The sequence below is a fragment of the Helianthus annuus genome, chromosome 6 (assembly GCF_002127325.2).
Source record: "Helianthus annuus cultivar XRQ/B chromosome 6, HanXRQr2.0-SUNRISE, whole genome shotgun sequence".
NCBI lineage: Eukaryota > Viridiplantae > Streptophyta > Magnoliopsida > Asterales > Asteraceae > Helianthus > Helianthus annuus.
Genome location: NC_035438.2, coordinates 69,226,787 through 69,246,256, shown reverse-complemented (window position 1 = coordinate 69,246,256; position 19,470 = coordinate 69,226,787).

Genomic DNA, 19,470 nt, shown 5'->3' with positions numbered 1-19,470 from the left:
TGTCGACATTATGCTAAGGATACCTGGACTTATCAGAACTCAAAATCTCGTGAGAGAAGGATGAAGGATACATGATCCTTATCCTTAAATAAGAAGATATGTAAATAAGAGTTCAAGCTTAGGACATTACCAGAGTAAGGATCATTGACGCTTCAGGGATCCTTGAAGGATATTTCCAGTGTAAGGATCATTCATGCCAGAAGGATCCTGCTTAAATGAAATATTTTTTCAAGTGGACAGCATTCCAGGCTCTTGGTAACAGATTACCTTCCATGGTAAGCAGTCTATATGCCCCCTTTCCTGCTTCGGCTTCAATCAAATAAGGGCCTTCCCATTTTGGTGCCAATTTCCCATCAGCAGGATTGGTGGTATTTTGGAATGCTTTTCTCAATACCATATCCCCAACTTGGAATTTCCCTATCCTGACATTTTTGTTGTAAGCACCAGCCATTCTTTGTTGGTAGCTAGCCATCCTTATCCTAGCCAGATCCCTGATTTCTTCAATAGTATCCAAGTCTTGAGCCAGGTTTGCATCATTTTCCTCAGGATCACGGGTACTTGTTCTAGCAGTTGGAACCACCATTTCTGTTGGGATCACTGATTCTGCCCCAAACACCAAAGAGAAGGGTGTTTGACCAGTAGCATTCTTGGGGGTTGTCCTATCAGCCCAAAGCACATAAGGCAATTCCTCTGCCCATTTCCCCTTCTTGGATCCAAGTTTCTTCTTCAGATTGTTGATGATGATCTTGTTGGATGATTCTGCTTGACCATTGGCTTGTGGGTGGACTGGTGTTGATGTTATCATCTTAATCCCCCAACTGTCACAAAAGTTAGTAGTCCTGCTCCCAATAAATTGGGAACCATTATCACATACGATTTCAGAAGGAATGCCAAATCTAGTTATAATGTTTCTCTTAATAAAGGATATAACTTCTTTCTCTCTAACTTGGGCAAAAGCTTTAGCCTCTATCCACTTGGAGAAGTAGTCAGTCATAGCAAGCATGAACACTTTCCCACCAGGTGCTTTAGGGAGCTTGCCAACTATATCCATCCCCCATCTCATGAATGGCCAAGAGGATGGTATAGGATGTAGGAATTCAGCCGGCTGATGGAGGATATTGCTGTGTCTTTGACAAGGATCACACTTCTTAGCATACTCCACAGCATCCCTTTTCATAGTTGGCCAGTAGTATCCTGTCCTTAAGATGCTTGAGAACAATGCCCTGCCCCCAGTGTGGTTTCCACAATCTCCTTCATGGAAGTCTTTTAAAACTTCTTGAACTTCAGGATCCTCGATACATCTCAAATTAGTTCTAACAACAATAACATGGGTTTCAAAATAATGTCTTAGTTTAGTAGATGCCATAATTAGTGTAAGAATAAGTTTTTCAAGGTGTGAATACCTGGATTCAGCATCAAGTAAACTCTTACTTACATAATAGACAGGATATTGTGTACCTTCATGATCCTTAACAAGGACTGCACTTACTGCTTTTGAGGATACCGCAAGGTATAAGGATAACACATCTCCTTTTTCTGGTTTCATCAATGCTGGAGCTGAGGACATGTAATCTTTTAGGGCTTGTAAAGCATTCTCATGCTTTTCAGTCCATTCGAATTTCTTGTTCTTCCTTAGGATATCATAGAATTCTTTACATTTTTCTGAGGATTTGGATATAAATCTGTTTAGAGCTGCTATCCTGCCTGTTAGCCTTTGCACATCCTTAGCGTTGGCAGGGGATTTGATATTCACCAATGCTTTGATTTGTTCCGGGCTTGCTTCAATGCCCCTCTGGGTTACCATATATCCTAAGAATTTACCCGCTTTAACACCAAAGTGACATTTTGAAGGATTAAGCTTCATGTTATATTTATCAAGGATATCAAACGCTTCCTCCAAGTCCCTTAGGTGATCCTCAGCTTTTTTGGATTTCACCACCATATCGTCTATGTACACTTCCATAGTTTGTCCAATTTGATCCTTGAACATCATATTCACCAGCCTTTGATATGTTGCACCTGCATTTCTTAATCCAAATGGCATAGCAATATAACAATATAAACCGGTTGGGGTCATAAAAGCCGTATCCTCTTGGTCAGATGGTTCCATCTGAATTTGTTGGAATCCAGATGATGCATCCATAAAGGTTAACAGTTCATGACCCGCCGTTGCATCCACCATGGAGTCAATGTGGGGTAATGGGAAAGGATCCTTGGGACATGCCTTATTCAAATCGGTGAAATCGACACATACCCTCCACTTTCCATTTTTCTTTTGAACGACAACCACATTGGCCAACCATTTTGGATACTTCACTTCTCTAATCATACCTGCATGTAGTAATCTTTCTACCTCTTCCTGGATAATGGCATTTCTTTCTGGTGCAAACTTCCTTCTTTTTTGATGGATTGGTTTAACTGACCTGTCAATGCCAAGTTTATGAGTGATAATATCCTTAGATATACCTGTCATATCCTCATGTTTCCATGCAAAGGTAGATTTTCTTCTTTTGAGGAAGGATACTATGTCTTCTTTCATTTTATCAAGGATCCCTGATCCGATGTAGATTTTGGATTCAGGATCATCAGGATCCAAGAGGATTTCGTCCACATCCTGCTCTCTTGCCTCCAAGACACCCCTTGGAGGATACTTTAATTGCTATTGCTCCCTTGATTTCGAGGCTGGTTTCATTGATGAGGTGTAACAATCCTTAGCCTACTGCTGATCACTATCGATCTTGATTATTCCCCAAGGGCTAGGGAGCTTCACACATTGATGGTAGGTGGATGGGACTGCCTTCATATCGTGTATCCAGGGCCTGCCAAGGATAACATTACAACAAGACAAACAGTCAATAACACAAAATTTCTGATAATTATGTAATCCTTCCACGTAAATTGGGAGTTTGATGTCCCCCAGGGTTTTCTTAGTTTCGCCACTAAATCCTACAAGCACGGAGGATCTTAGTGTGATATCTGATTCAGGGATACCCGTTTTCTTCAGAACATCAAGCTGGATAATGTTTACTGAGCTTCCTCCGTCAATAAGGATCCTGCGGACAAAGTGGTTAGAAATAAAAAGAGTAATAACTAAACTATCATGATGAGTATCCTGGATGTCAACTCGATCATCCTCATCAAAGGTTATCACTTTTCCTTCCGAGACACTAGATGTTCGTATAAGTCTTTCTCCGTTATCCATTTTAGCTTCCTTTGCATGCCTTTTAGCTGCTGAGAAGGATGTACCACATGTTAGGGCTGGATTTTTGTGATACATGATCCTTACATGTGATCCTAACCAGTGATCCTTGTTTCTTTAGCAGATAGTGATCCTCAGCAAGACTTCAGGATCAGGATCATGGACTGTGACAACTCGAATTTCCAAGATTCCTATTTCGCATTTATTGCACGTTTATTGATTGTTTAATTGTTTGCTTGCACAATTGATTGCCATGGAATTGTATACGTTTTAATACAATGAAGTGTATTGTGTGATTATACATGGTTATGTGTTGATTGTGAAAGACTTGTCAAATATGTGAACTTGGTGGTGAAACTGTGAAATTGATGTGAGATGGTGTGCTTGTGTAAGGTTTAGTAATTCAGGGTGTGTAGAGCAATTAGTGAAAACTAAACCATACTTAAACCTAATTCCTTGTTCACTAATCATTTTTCACAAGAATCAAAGTGCTGTATCCTCTAATCCCCTAGCAATCATCACCAAATCATTGGCAAGACATTCATCACTTTTGTTCCTACATTTTCTCTAGAATCAACACAAGGTAAATGATTTTGTTTATTGATTGCTTGATTACTATTAATTCTTGATTCTTGTAATCCTTGGTGAAACCCTAATTCTTCATATAAGTATCCTGTGATTTTGATTTGATTCTAAAATATTGTGATGATGATGATGATTAGTTGCATACTTGATAGATTATTCCTGTAATGATTGTTGTTGTTGATCATAGATTGATTTTTTATGATTTATGCCGTCAATGTGTATGAAACTAGGGTTTCTAGTCGTAGGGATGTAACTGTTGAGCATAGAAAATGTAACTGCTTCAATTGCAAAGCACGAATGATTGAATTGATTGTCTGAGTTTCAATTGATTAGATGTTCCGACTTTTAATGTGATTGGATGTCTGAGTTTTATAAAGAACATGAAGTCCGAGTTTTGTAGGCTTCTTGCCACTGTCCGAGTTTGAAAGGGTGATAAGTAGCCCGAGCTTTTAACTAACCCAGCCTGTCCGACCTTCAACACCCAATAAAGGTCCGAGTTTGCTCATACTCATGTATGTCCGAGTATTATGTTCCAAGGTGTCCGACCTTTGCAAAGCCTAAGAGGGTCCGAGTTTGTATTAAGCTTTCTTGTCCGAGTTTGTATTAAGCTTTCATGTCCGAGTTTGTATTAAGCTTTCATGTCCGAGTTTGTATTAAGCTTTCATGTCCGAGCTTTGTGATTATCATGAGTCCGACTTTTGTGTGCAATTAAGTTGTCCGAATTTCTTCACAAGGGATGCTTGTTGTCCGAGTTTTGGCAAGAGGATTGGGGTCCGACTTTTAATCCCCACACCCCCTTAGTCCGACTTTGTGGCTTTGCCTCCATGGTCCGAGTTTCAAACCCCTTTTCTCCATGTCCGACTTTTGAACAGGGGAACCCCCCCCCCACACTTGTCTGGATTTTACAAAGGGCAAGGCCCTGTCTGATGTTGTGTGATGATTTCTTTGAAACAATGCGTTGTATGTTAATCGATGTGAATCTGTTAAGATTTGTATGACCAAAATGAAGCCATGAGTTGTGTGTTGCATAATATTAAATCTGTTAAGCTGTGTATGACATTTTGTTAAGTCCCTAACTTCGTTAAACTTGTGAAGTTTAATAACGCTGCTAAAGGTACTAAGTATCCACGTTAGACTAAACTGTGAAAGCAAAGGCGTGACGCATGAAAAATGTGAATACGATGAACTGATTACATGATGTATGATTCTATGTGTATAATCGTATGATACTGAATGCAACTATATGATTCTATGTGCGTGAACATTCTATGTGATATCATCATGTACACAATAAACACACACAACACAGTCGCTTGGATATCAAAGATGTGTAAACCCTAATTTGATGCAAACACTTACATCGAATCATGTGCAATATATCCTAGGTCGTGTGTAACGGACTTAGACGATTAACGAACCCTAGAAGCAATAACATACCGAGCAAACCAAGGTGAGTTCACACCCTTACTAAGGCATGGGATTCCCAGGGCACGGGAATTGGGATTGAAGGATTGAGATTGAATAGAACTGTACTTACTCTATTACTAGACTACCATACCATCGTCCTCGGTTGTGCAGGACACATACGTGCAATCTACGTGCACATATACTTACTACTATCCTCGGTTGTGAAGGATACTTATACATATTACTATCCTCGGTTGTGAAGGATACCTATACATATTACTATCCTCGGTTGTGAAGGATACTTATACTTAATTACTATCCTCGGATGTGAAGGATACCCACGTAAGACCTACGTGAACTTATACTTACTACTGTTCTCGGATTGTGAAGAACACATATGGTTACGAATAGTCTAGTGGTTATACAACATGGGAAGCCCCCACCAATAGAACGTACTAACGGCCCAGTAGAGCCACCTGTTACAAACGAACTTACTATTACACATTTACTTTCTGTGAACTCGCTCAACTAGTTGTTGATCCTCTGTTACATGCCTTGCAGGTCGTTAGGTATATGGAGCTTGCACAGAGAGGAGCAGGTCGTTGTGGGCTTGGATCCTGATTATCCTGTTAAACACTTTTGATATTTGATACTTGTTTAAGATGGGTTTTATTTATACGCTTCCGCTAAACAAAGATAACTTTCTTATGATTTGAAACACCTTTCATATGGAATTGGTATGGTTTAAATGACAACTACTTTTATTATATGTATTGTTCTGTATGATTGGTGGCTTGATCCTGGTCAGTCACGCTCCCAAGCGGTGATACTCCGCGGGTGGATTTTGGGGGTGTGACAGATTGGTATCAGAGCCATTGGTTATAGAGAACTTGGTTTTAATATGGGAAAACGTTTTTATTAAAACCAGACTATAACCAGAACAGTGCTCTCAACGATCCACAACGACGCTTCGCTCCACGTGCAAGACTCGACATCCTAGGTAATAAGGTTTATGTTTATTGCCTACATGCTAGAATTGCATAGAACTTTGCTTGTAGTATGCTTACATTACTTTGCTCACTACTTGTTATTGCTTGAGAACACCTATGTGCCTACACTTTTCTGTCATTGCACTACTCGCGGACCATTCATACTTACGCTACTTTTACTACTCGATCATGTCTGGACATGCTAACATGAATCAAGCCCAGTTGACGGCACCCATTATCGAACTAGTTGCTGCGGCGCTTGCAGCCGCACAAGCAGGAGGTATAACCTGCTATTCCAGACCTATCCTAGGATGTTAGATCCTACTCTCATGACCCAACTCTCGCGCTTAACCTTGACCTATCTTTCTCGCGCAACGGGTCAGAACGCACAGCAACCTGTCTGCACATTCAAGAACTTCATGGACTGTCGTCCAAGCACATTCAGTGGCACAGAAGGAGCAGTGGGACTACTCCATTGGTTTGGGAAGCTCGAGTTAGTATTCGGGATGTGTGAATGCCCTAAGACTCGCAGGGCAAGTACGCCACTGGTACTTTGGAAGGAATCGCGCTAACCTGGTGGAACGCTCAAGTTCAGATATTAGGGCTGGCAGCTGCTAACGCCACCCCGTAGAACGAATTCAAAGAACGCATTAAAAGGGAATACTGCACGCGTGATGTCATCCACAAGTTGGAAGTGGAGCTTTACCATTTGAAAATGACGGGGTCAGAAATTGAAGCTTACGAAACGGTCGAACGAACTGACTATCTTGTGTCCAACCATGGTGGACCCTCCAAGCAAGCGTATCGAATTGTACCTCAAGGGTCTAGCCTCAGAGATTCAGAGCCATGCTACATCGGCTAACCTCGACAATATCCAAGACATTCAGCGTCTTGCTCATCGCCTGACGGATCAGGCAGTGGAACAGAACAGGCTGCCTAGTTGTATCAACACTATTACTACCGCTATCACTTCTGCTACTCCCGCTACTCCTAGTGACAACAAGCGGAAATGGGATGGGTATTCCCGCAAGGGTTCAGCTACCGTTCAGTCTCAAGCCCAGCAGCAGCGCAAGAATAGTGATCACCAGAGCCCGAGTCAGCCAACTACTGGTGGTCAGGGGCAGGGTGGATATCGGGGAATTCACCCAACGTGTAACTAATGCAACAGACACCACGGTGGTTAGTGCAACGAGGGACGTTGCCAGAGGTGTCTCAAGATGGGCCATGAAGCTAAGGATTCAGGAGTCCACGGCCTGCAAATCGGAATCGCCAGCAGCAGCAGCAGCAAGCAGAAACCCTATGCAAAGAAAAGATTGTTCGCATTCCTCGTTCTGGTCAAGAACCTCTCGAAGTTCAAGGCGACAAGAGTGGTGCTGTGGTTGGCGTCACCTCTTTCTTGAAGGCTCAGAAATGTTTGCGGAAGGGCCACACCGCAATTTTGGCTCTCGTTACTGACGTATCAACGAAAGAAAGGAAGTTGGAAGACCATCCAGTGTACGCGACTTGCCTAAAGATTTACCTGGTCTACCGCCTCATCGTCAGGACGAATTTCAAATCGAGCTCGCTCCAGGAGCAGCACTCATAGCTCGAGCACCGTATCGCTTAGCTCCATCAGAATCGGAAGAACTATCGACGCAGCTACAAGAAATCTTGGATAAGGGATTTATCCGACCTATCTCTTCGCCTTGGGGAGCTACAAGAACTATTGGATACCAATTATCGGGGAAAAAGAAGGATGGCACCTTCGGGATGTGAAATTGATTACTGCGAACTGAACCAGGTCACAGTGAAGAACCGTTATCCTCTTCCACGCATTGACGACTTATTCGACCAGTTGCAAGGGTCGAGTTACTACTCCAAGGTTGATCTAAGGTCTGGTTATCATCAGCTGAGAGTCCGGGATGAGGACGTCTCCAAGACAGCATTCAGAACTCGCTGCAGCTATTACGAGTTTCTTGTCATACCATTCGGGCTTACGAACGCACCTGCAGTTTTCATGGATCTTATGAACAGGGTGTGCAAACCCTATCTTGACAAGTTCGTCATTGTCTTCATCGACGACATTCTGATCTACTCCAAAAGTCAGGAGGAGCACGAGCAGCACTTACGTCTTATCTTGGAACTACTTCGAAGGGAACAACTGTACGCCAAGTTTTCAAAATGCGACTTCTGGCTTCGTGAAGTCCATTTCTTAGGCCATGTGGTGAACAGGGATGGGATTCATGTCGATCCATCCAAGGTAGATTCGATCAGGAACTGGCCTGCACCGCGTACACCAACGGAAATACGCCAATTCTTGGGTTTGGCGGGGTATTACAGACGATTCATCAAGGACTTTTCAAAGATCGCTCAGCCGATTACATTACTGACACAGAAGGGTGTCACCTACCGTTGGGGAGATTCCCAGGAAACGGCTTGTTAGTACTTAAAGGATAGGCTTTGCAGCGCACCTATTCTCTCATTGCCAGAGGGCACGGACGATTTTGTAGTCTATTGTGACGCATCAATACAGGGGCTTGGTTGTGTATTGATGCAACGGGATAAAGTTATCGCCTACGCTTCGCGGCAACTCAAGATTCATGAACGGAACTACACGACGCACGATTTAGAGCTGGGAGCTGTTGTTTTCGCGCTTAAGATATGGCGACACTACCTGTACGGTACCAGGTGCACGATTTACACCGATCACAGGAGTCTCGAGCATACTCTTAAGCGAAAGGATTTGAACATGCGTCAACGGAGATGAGTTGAACTACTGAACGACTACGAATGCGCCATCAAGTATCATCCAGGCAAGGCCAATGTTGTGGCTGACGCCCTCAGCCGAAAGGACACCCTACCTAAGCGCGTGCGAGCGCTACAGCTTACTATTCAGTCCAGTCTTCTTGCACAGATACGAGATGCTCAGGTGGAAGCATTGAAACCAGAAAACGTAAAGGCTGAAGCTTTACGTGGTTCGAGGCAACGAATGGAACAAAAGGAAGACGGTGCATACTATGTAAATGGGCGTAATTGGGTCCCACTTTATGGCGGTTTACGAGAGCTTGTGATGGACGAAGCACACAAGTCTCGCTACTCGGTACATCTAGGGTCGGATAAAAGGTACCACGATATCAGAACTACATATTGGTGGCCTAGCATGAAGGCCCACATTGCAATTTACGTCGGCAAATGTTTGTCTTGTGCGAGAGTCAAGGTTGAATATCAGAAACCAGCAGGCCTACTTCAGCAACCCAGGATACCACAGTGGAAATGGGAAGAGATTTCCATGGATTTTGTTACAGCCCTACCCAGACCCCAGCGTGGGAATGATACTATATGGGTGATCGTGGATCGACTCACCAAGTCTGCTCACTTCCTGGCTATTAAGGAAACGGATAAGTTCTCCACTCTCGCAGACATCTATCTTAAAGAAGTTGTTTCAAGGCACGGGGTGCCCACCTCCATCATCTCGGATCGGGATGCACGATTCACGTCATAGCTATGGCAAGCGATGCACAAAGCGTTTGGCTCTCGTTTAGACATGAGCACAGCATATCACCCTCAGACGGATGGGCAGTCTGAGCGCACGATTCAAACTCTAGAAGACATGCTTCGAGCGTGTGTTATCGATTTCGGCAACGGCTGGGAAAAGCACCTCCCTTTAGTGGAGTTTTCATACAATAACAGTTACCACACCAGCATTCAAGCCGCTCCATTCGAGGCATTGTACGGACGTAAATGCCGGTCACCTCTCTATTGGGCAGAGGTGGGGGATAGTCAGATTACGGGTCCAGAGATTGTAGTGGACGCCACAGAAAAGATTGCACAGATACGACAACGCATGGCGGCAGCACGCGACCGTCAGAAAGCCTACGCGGATAAGCGTAAGAGGCCATTGGAATTTCAGGTCGGGGACCGGGTTTTACTTAAAGTCTCACCCTGGAAGGGTGTGGTTCGATTTGGTAAACAAGGCAAACTCAATCCACGGTATGTTGGACCGTTCGAAATCACTGAAAGAATAGGCCCAGTAGCCTACAAACTGAACCTACCAGCTGAACTCGGTGCAGTTCACAATGTATTTCACGTGTCGAATCTGAAGAAGTGCCTGTCAGATGAGACCCTCATAGTTTCTTTTAAGGAACTCACTATCGACGGGCGGTTGCAGTTCGTCGAGGAGCCAGTTGAAATCACGGACCGGGATGTTAAGGTCCTCAAACCCAAGAGAATCCCTCTTGTTCGAGTTCGTTGGAACTCCCGACGTGGCCCAGAGTACACCTGGGAACGCGAAGAGCAAATGAAAGAAAAGTACCCCCAGTTATTCGAAACCAATGCAACCACTACTGAGGCTGAAGCTACTACTACTGAATTTCGGGACGAAATTCCAAATCAACGGGGGGATGATGTGACACCCCAGGAAAACCAGTGAACACTACAGCTTACCTAGCTTCCTCAGTGAGTGCGTACCAAATTTCGGGATGAAATTTCTTTCAAGTTGGGGATAATGTGACAACTCGAATTTCCAAGATTCCTATTTCGCATTTATTGCACGTTTATTGATTGTTTAATTGTTTGCTTGCACAATTGATTGCCATGGAATTGTATACGTTTTAATACAATGAAGTGTATTGTGTGATTATACATGGTTATGTGTTGATTGTGAAAGACTTGTCAAATATGTGAACTTGGTGGTGAAACTGTGAAATTGATGTGAGATGGTGTGCTTGTGTAAGGTTTAGTAATTCAGGGTGTGTAGAGCAATTAGTGAAAACTAAACCATACTTAAACTTAATTCCTTGTTCACTAATCATTTTTCACAAGAATCAAAGTGCTGTATCCTCTAATCCCCTAGCAATCATCACCAAATCATTGGCAAGACATTCATCACTTTTGTTTCTACATTTTCTCTAGAATCAACAAAAGGTAAATGATTTTGTTTATTGATTGCTTGATTACTATTAATTCTTGATTCTTGTAATCCTTGGTGAAACCCTAATTCTTCATATAAGTATCATGTGATTTTGATTTGATTCTGAAATATTGTGATGATGATGATGATTAGTTGCATACTTGATAGATTATTCCTGTAATGATTGTTGTTGTTGATCATAGATTGATTGTTTATGATTTATGCCGTCAATGTGTATGAAACTAGGGTTTCTAGTTGTAGGGATGTAACTGCTTCAATTGCAAAGCACGAATGATTGAATTGATTGTCTGAGTTTCAATTGATTAGATGTTCCGACTTTTAATGTGATTGGATGTCTGAGTTTTATAAAGAACATGAAGTCCGAGTTTTGTAGGCTTCTTGCCACTGTCCGAGTTTGAAAGGGTGATAAGTAGCCCGAGCTTTTAACTAACCCAGCCTGTCCGACCTTCAACACCCAATAAAGGTCCGAGTTTGCTCATACTCATGTATGTCCGAGTATTATGTTCCAAGGTGTCCGACCTTTGCAAAGCCTAAGAGGGTCCGAGTTTGTATTAAGCTTTCTTGTCCGAGTTTGTATTAAGCTTTCATGTCCGAGTTTGTATTAAGCTTTCATGTCCGAGTTTGTATTAAGCTTTCATGTCCAAGCTTTGTGATTATCATGAGTCCGACTTTTGTGTGCAATTAAGTTGTCCGAATTTCTTCACAAGGGATGCTTGTTGTCCGAGTTTTGGCAAGAGGATTGGGGTCCGACTTTTAATCCCCACACCCCCTTAGTCCGACTTTGTGGCTTTGCCTCCATGGTCCGAGTTTCAAACCCCTTTTCTCCATGTCCGACTTTTGAACAGGGGAAACCCCCCCCCCCACACTTGTCCGGATTTTACAAAGGGCAAGGCCCTGTCTGATGTTGTGTGATGATTTCTTTGAAACAATGCGTTGTATGTTAATCGATGTGAATCTGTTAAGATTTGTATGACCAAAATGAAGCCATGAGTTGTGTGTTGCATAATATTAAATCTGTTAAGCTGTGTATGACATTTTGTTAAGTCCCTAACTTCGTTAAACTTGTGAAGTTTAATAACGCTGCTAAAGGTACTAAGTATCCACGTTAGACTAAACTGTGAAAGCAAAGGCGTGACGCATGAAAAATGTGAATACGATGAACTGATTACATGATGTATGATTCTATGTGTATAATCGTATGATACTGAATGCAACTATATGATTCTATGTGCGTGAACATTCTATGTGATATCATCATGTACACAATAAACACACACAACACAGTCGCTTGGATATCAAAGATGTGTAAACCCTAATTTGATGCAAACACTTACATCGAATCATGTGCAATATATCCTAGGTCGTGTGTAACGGACTTAGACGATTAACGAACCCTAGAAGCAATAACATACCGAGCAAACCAAGGTGAGTTCACACCCTTACTAAGGCATGGGATTCCCAGGGCACGGGAATTGGGATTGAAGGATTGAGATTGAATAGAACTGTACTTACTCTATTACTAGACTACCATACCATCGTCCTCGGTTGTGCAGGACACATACGTGCAATCTACGTGCACATATACTTACTACTATCCTCAGTTGTGAAGGATACTTATACATATTACTATCCTCGGTTGTGAAGGATACCTATACATATTACTATCCTCGGTTGTGAAGGATACTTATACTTAATTACTATCCTCGGATGTGAAGGATACCCACGTAAGACCTACGTGAACTTATACTTACTACTGTTCTCGGATTGTGAAGAACACATATGGTTACGAATAGTCTAGTGGTTATACAACATGGGAAGCCCCCACCAATAGAACGTACTAACGGCCCAGTAGAGCCACCTGTTACAAACGAACTTACTATTACACATTTACTTTCTGTGAACTCGCTCAACTAGTTGTTGATCCTCTGTTACATGCCTTGCAGGTCGTTAGGTATATGGAGCTTGCACAGAGAGGAGCAGGTCGTTGTGGGCTTGGATCGTGATTATCCTGTTAAACACTTTTGATATTTGATACTTGTTTACGATGGGTTTTATTTATACGCTTCCGCTAAACAAAGATAACTTTCTTATGATTTGAAACACCTTTCATATGGATTTGGTATGGTTTAAATGACAACTACTTTTATTATATGTATTGTTCTGTATGATTGGTGGCTTGATCCTGGTCAGTCACGCTCCCAAGCGGTGATACTCCGCGGGTGGATTTTGGGGGTGTGACATGGACCATCCCAGGATCCTCATGCTAACAGTTACCTTCATTGAATTAAATGTTGTTTTGCAGGAACATCTAGCAGGATCCGCTCTTAGCATCACAATCAAAGGACGCGTCTTTACAATTATAGCATGTGCTTAATCGGAGATGGACGTTGCAAAGGATATGGAAACTTGGCATGATTTAAGGGCGACCAATTTAGGCTAGATTTGCTTTTATTTCTAAAGGGGTAATGAGCTGATTATTAGTCTTTTTACCTAAAATAGGTCACCTACACTTGTATATATAAACACTCTTCCCCATTCGGAAGAACACACAACACAATTCTCACACGCTTAGACACACATTACGATAGTGATCCTTGTACTCAGCTCATTATCATCCGAAGTTGTAACCATATTTTGATATATTGAAGTTGGTGATCGGTAGTTGCCATCACCCGAGGTTTTTTATGCCGGAGATCATACATTGATCAAGGGCTTTTTCCTCGTATAAATCATTGTGTCTTTGCATATTACATACTAAAGTGATCCTTTACTCTTTCAATAAACCAAGCATCATACCCCGTTTACATAGAGGTTGGTTGCATTATCCTTGTGTGATTTTTGACCAAAACAGTTTGGCGCCCACCGTGGGGCAATTGGTGCTTCATTCATAAGAAAACTTTCTGTTCGAAATCATTTCAAAAAGTTACATGGCTTCATCATTGAAGAATACAACCACAGCGATATCGGCAGTCAATTCATCTACTGGCATTCCACCTTTGCCTCCACCACCAGCTGGATCTCAGAAAAATGCTGAGAAGAGACCAACTTCTATATCCTCTAAACCATCATCTTCTGCTCTAACTTCTTCTGTTCCCAGTACTAGTGATATATTTACTTTGATTTTGCAGATGAGGGATCGTATGCAGCAGCAGGATGAAACTAATGACAGGATCCTCAGAGAAATCGGAGATCTCAAAAGGCAAAAGAAAACGGCAGAGGATCATTCCCCACTAATGCCCAAATCTTTGAATTTTGATACTCCAATGATTACTTCTCAGCCGACAGAGGTCCCAGACATACAATATATGGGTGGATCAAGAGGAGTGCATTTCAGCCCAGCAACAATGACTCAGGCATCAGGATCATATTTTCAACCGGCGGGATCCTACGCCCAGCATTCGGGATCCTTCATGAGCTTAGGATCCTCCTTTGTCCCTGGATCATCCCAGGTTCAAGGATCCTCCTTCGTTCCGGGATCATCCCAGGTTCAAGGATCCTCCTTCGTTCCGGGATCATCCCAGGTTCAAGGATCCTCCTTTGTTCCAGGATCATCCCAGGTTCAAGGATCCTCCTTCGTTCCGGGATCGTCTCAGATACCAGGATCCTTCCAGATGCCAGGATCCCTAAAAAGTTTGCAAACAGGAAGTCTAGATGTCCATCAAGGGGACTTCATTCCAATGCAGACCATTGCTTCCACTAGTCCCTCCGTTATCCCAGAATCCCAGCAATATGGATTCACACCCAATGTTCCTAACTTGAACCCGATGGGAGTTAACACCTTAAATAATTATCCTACCACTAACCATGGATTCGTGCAGGATACAGGTATCAATCATGCTATGGCCAGGGAGCTACAGAAGCTAAAGGATATGATATCAAGTGTTCCAGGGGTAGTCAAGCCTATCCTGGAGATTGCAGATGGGAGCCATAAGGTATCTCGTTTTGCACCACCAATTTGTGATGCAGAGGTACCCAAAAGGTTCCATATCCCTACTATGAAGCTGTATGATGGTACAACGGATCCTGAGGAGCACATAGCACAATACAGGGAGAGGATGGAGATCAATCCAATCCCAGAAAAGTTAAAGGAAGCATGCTTATGTAAAGGATTTGGATCCACCCTTACTGGATCAGCTCTTAAATGGCTGCTAAGTCTTCCCCCTTACTCTATCACTTCATTTGCTAATTTAGTTAATTTATTCAATAACCAATTCTCTTGTAGTAGAAAATTTGAAAGATTAACTAGTGATTTATATAGGGTAACTCAAAGTCATAATGAATCATTAAGGGATTATATAACTAAATTTAGTAAAGAATCCTTGGACATTCCCAACTTGGATATGGCTACGGCTGTTGAAGCCCTCAAAATGGGACTGCTTAAGGATTCATTGTTCTATGATGATCTTGTTATGACACCATGCAGGAATCTAGATGAAGTAAGAACTCGGGCACTCAGGTTCATCCGGCTAGAGGATGACAAGAGGATCCAGGAGAGACAAGTGGGATCCTCAAAACAGGAGAAGCAAGGATCCTCCTTCAAGAACAATAAATTCAAATCCTACCATAGAAATGACAACCAGAATGTGCATGCTGTTGACCAAGAAGAGGATGATGAAGATTATCCTCCAATCTTCGAATATTGTTTTTCCGTTGATAATCATGAACTAATCCTTGCAATACAGAATCTAGGAGAAAAAGCTAGGTGGCCCAGGAAGAATGATAAACCATCCGGGACTAAAGACAAGTCAAAATGGTGTGCATACCATGAGGATTTCGGGCATCTAACTGAAGAATGCATAGCTTTAAGAAAAGAAATTGGATATCTGTTAAGCAAGGGGCATCTAAAAGAATTGTTGGGAAGAAAAAAGCAAAGGACTCAGGATCCTGAAAGGATCCCTGAAAAGGCTCCAGCCCCTCCGGCGAATGCACAAGTGATCAACTTTATTTCCGGAGGATCAGATATTTGTGGTACATCCTTCTCGGCAGCCAAAAGGCATGCAAAGGAAGCAAAAATGGATAATGGAGAAAGACCTATTCGAACATCAAGTGTCTCGGAAGGAAAGACGATAACGTTTGATGAGGATGATCGCATTAACATCCAGGATCCTCATCATGATATTTTAGTTATTACTCTCTTTATTTCTAACCATTTTGTCCGCAGGATCCTTATCGACGGAGGAAGCTCAGTAAACATTATCCAGCTTGATGTTCTAAAGAAAATGGGTATCCCAGAATCAGACATCACACCAAGATCCTCCGTGCTTGTGGGATTCAGTGGAGAAACGAAGAAAACTCTGGGGGACATCAAACTCCCAATCTACGTGGAAGGATTACATAATTATCAAAAATTTTGTGTTATTGACTGTTTATCTTGTTGCAATGTTATCCTTGGCAGGCCCTGGATACATGATATGAAAGCAGTCCCATCCACCTATCATCAATGTGTGAAACTCCCTAGCCCATGGGGGATAATCAAGATCGACAGTGATCAGCAGGAGGCTAAGGATTGTTATACCTCATCCATGAAGCCAACCTCGAAGCCAAGGGAGCAATAGCAATTACAGTATCCTCCGAGGAATGTCTTGGAGGCAAGGGAACAAGATGTGGACGAAATCCTCTTGGATCCTAGTGATCCTGAATCAAAAATCTATATCGGATCAGGGATCCTTGGCAAAATGAAAGAAGACATAATATCCTTCCTCAAAAGAAGAAAATCTACCTTTGCATGGAAGCACGAAGATATGACAGGTATATCTAAGGAAATCATCACTCATAAACTTGGCATTGACAGGTCTATCAAACCAATCCATCAAAAAAGGAGGAAGTTTGCACCAGAAAGGAATGCCATTATCCAAGAAGAAGTAGAGAGACTACTTCGAGCAGGTATGATCAGAGAGGTAAAATATCCAAAATGGTTAGCCAATGTGGTCGTTGTCCAAAAGAAAAACGGAAAGTGGAGGGTATGTGTCGATTTCACTGATCTGAATAAGGCATGTCCCAAGGATCCTTTCCCATTACCCCACATTGACTCCATGGTGGATGCAACGGCGGGGCATGAACTGTTGACCTTTATGGATGCATCATCTGGATTCCAACAAATTCAGATGGAACCATCCGACCAAGAGGATACGGCCTTTATGACCCCAACCGGTTTGTATTGTTATATTGCCATGCCTTTTGGACTAAGAAATGCAGGTGCAACATATCAAAGGCTGGTGAATATGATGTTCAAAGATCAAATTGGACAAACTATGGAAGTATACATAGATGATATGGTAGTCAAATCAAAGAAAGCTGAGGATCACCTAAGGGATTTGGAAGAAGCATTTGATATCCTTGATAATTATAACATGAAGCTTAATCCTTCGAAATGTCACTTTGGTGTTAAAGCAGGTAAATTTCTAGGATATATGGTAACTCAGAGGGGCATTGAAGCAAGCCCAGAACAAATTAAAGCATTGGTGAATATCAAATCCCCTGCCAATGCTAAGGATGTGCAAAGGCTAACAGGCAGGATAGCAGCTTTAAACAGGTTCATATCAAAATCCTCAGAAAGATGTAAAGAATTTTATGATATCCTAAGGAAAAACAAGAAATTTGAATGGACTGAAAAGCACGAGAATGCTTTACAAGCCCTTAAAGAATATATGTCCTCAGCACCAGCATTAATGAAACCCGGAAAAGGAGATGTGTTATCCTTATACCTAGCGGTATCCTCAACCGTTGTAAGTGTTGTCCTTGTTAAGGATCACGAAGGTACACAACATCCTATTTACTATGTAAGTAAGAGTTTACTTGATGCAGAATCCAGGTACTCACACCTTGAGAAACTTATTCTCGCATTAATTATGGCATCAACTAAGTTAAGACATTATTTTGAAACCCACACTATTGTTGTTAGAACTAATTTTCCAATCAAGAATGTCCTCAGGAAACCAGAGATGTCCGGAAGAATGGCTAAGTGGGCAGTAAAGCTTAGTGCACATGATATAAGATATGAGCCTAGAACAACCATCAAATCCCAAGCACTAGCTGACTTTGTGGCTGATTTCAGTAGTGATCTACAAAAGGAAGCAGAATTGGAAGTCCAGTAGCTGGATGAGACCAAGGATCCTTGGATACTACACACTGATGGATCCTCAAATGTCAAGGGCACAGGGCTCGGGATACTACTAAAATCGCCACAGGGGGACATAATACCCCACTCCATAGCTTGTGAGTTCCAAGCAACTAACAATGAGGCTGAATATGAAGCCTTAATTGCTGGCTTGCAAATTGCTAAGGATATGGGGGTGAAATATCTTAAAGTATATGTAGACTCATTATTGATCACCAATCACTTTAATGGATCCTATGCTGTTAAAGGGGAAAAACTAACCAAATATTTAGAGATAGTCAAAGAATTGGCACTCTCTTTTGTCTCTTTCAGCTTAACACAGGTACCAAGGGAGGAGAACACAGAAGCTGATGCATTGGCCAACCTAGGATCATCCTTGAAGATTCCAGAAGATATAAGTATCCCTATCAACCATATCCGGGCTCCTGCTATTGAAAATCAGGTGGCCATGGAAATAGAAGAGGATACTGCAATGATCCCTAGTGAAGAAACTCAATCTTATTCAGGATCATGGATCTCACCAATCATGAGATACTTACAACACGGGGAGATTCCTATGGGAGAGAATCCTAGAGCTTTCAGGATCAAGGTATTTCAATTCACAATCTTAAATAATGTGCTATATAAACGATCTCTTGCAGGACCATATTTAAGATGTATCGAGGATCCTGAAATTCAAGAAGTATTGAGAGACTTCCATGAAGGAGATTGTGGAAACCACACTGGGGGCAGGGCATTGTTCTCAAGGATCCTTAGAACAGGATACTACTGGCCAACCATGAAAAGGGATGCTGTAGAATATGCTAGGAAATGTGATCCTTGTCAAAGACACAGCAATATCCTTCATCAGCCAGCTGAATTTTTACACCCAATACCATCCTCTTGGCCATTCATGAGATTGGGAATGGATATAGTTGGCAAACTTCCTAAAGCACCTGGTGGAAAAGTATTTATGCTTGCCATGACTGACTACTTCTCTAAGTGGATAGAAGCTGAAGCTTTTGCTCAAGTCAGAGAAAAGGAAGTTATATCCTTTATTAAAAGAAACATTATAACCAGATTTGGCATTCCCTCTGAAATTGTATGTGATAATGGTTCCCAATTCATTGGGAGCAGAACCACTAACTTTTGTGACAGTTGGGGAATTAAGATGATAACATCAACACCAGTCCATCCACAAGCCAATGGTCAGGCAGAATCATCCAACAAGATCATCATCAACAATCTGAAGAAGAAGCTAGGATCCAAGAAGGGGAAATGGGCA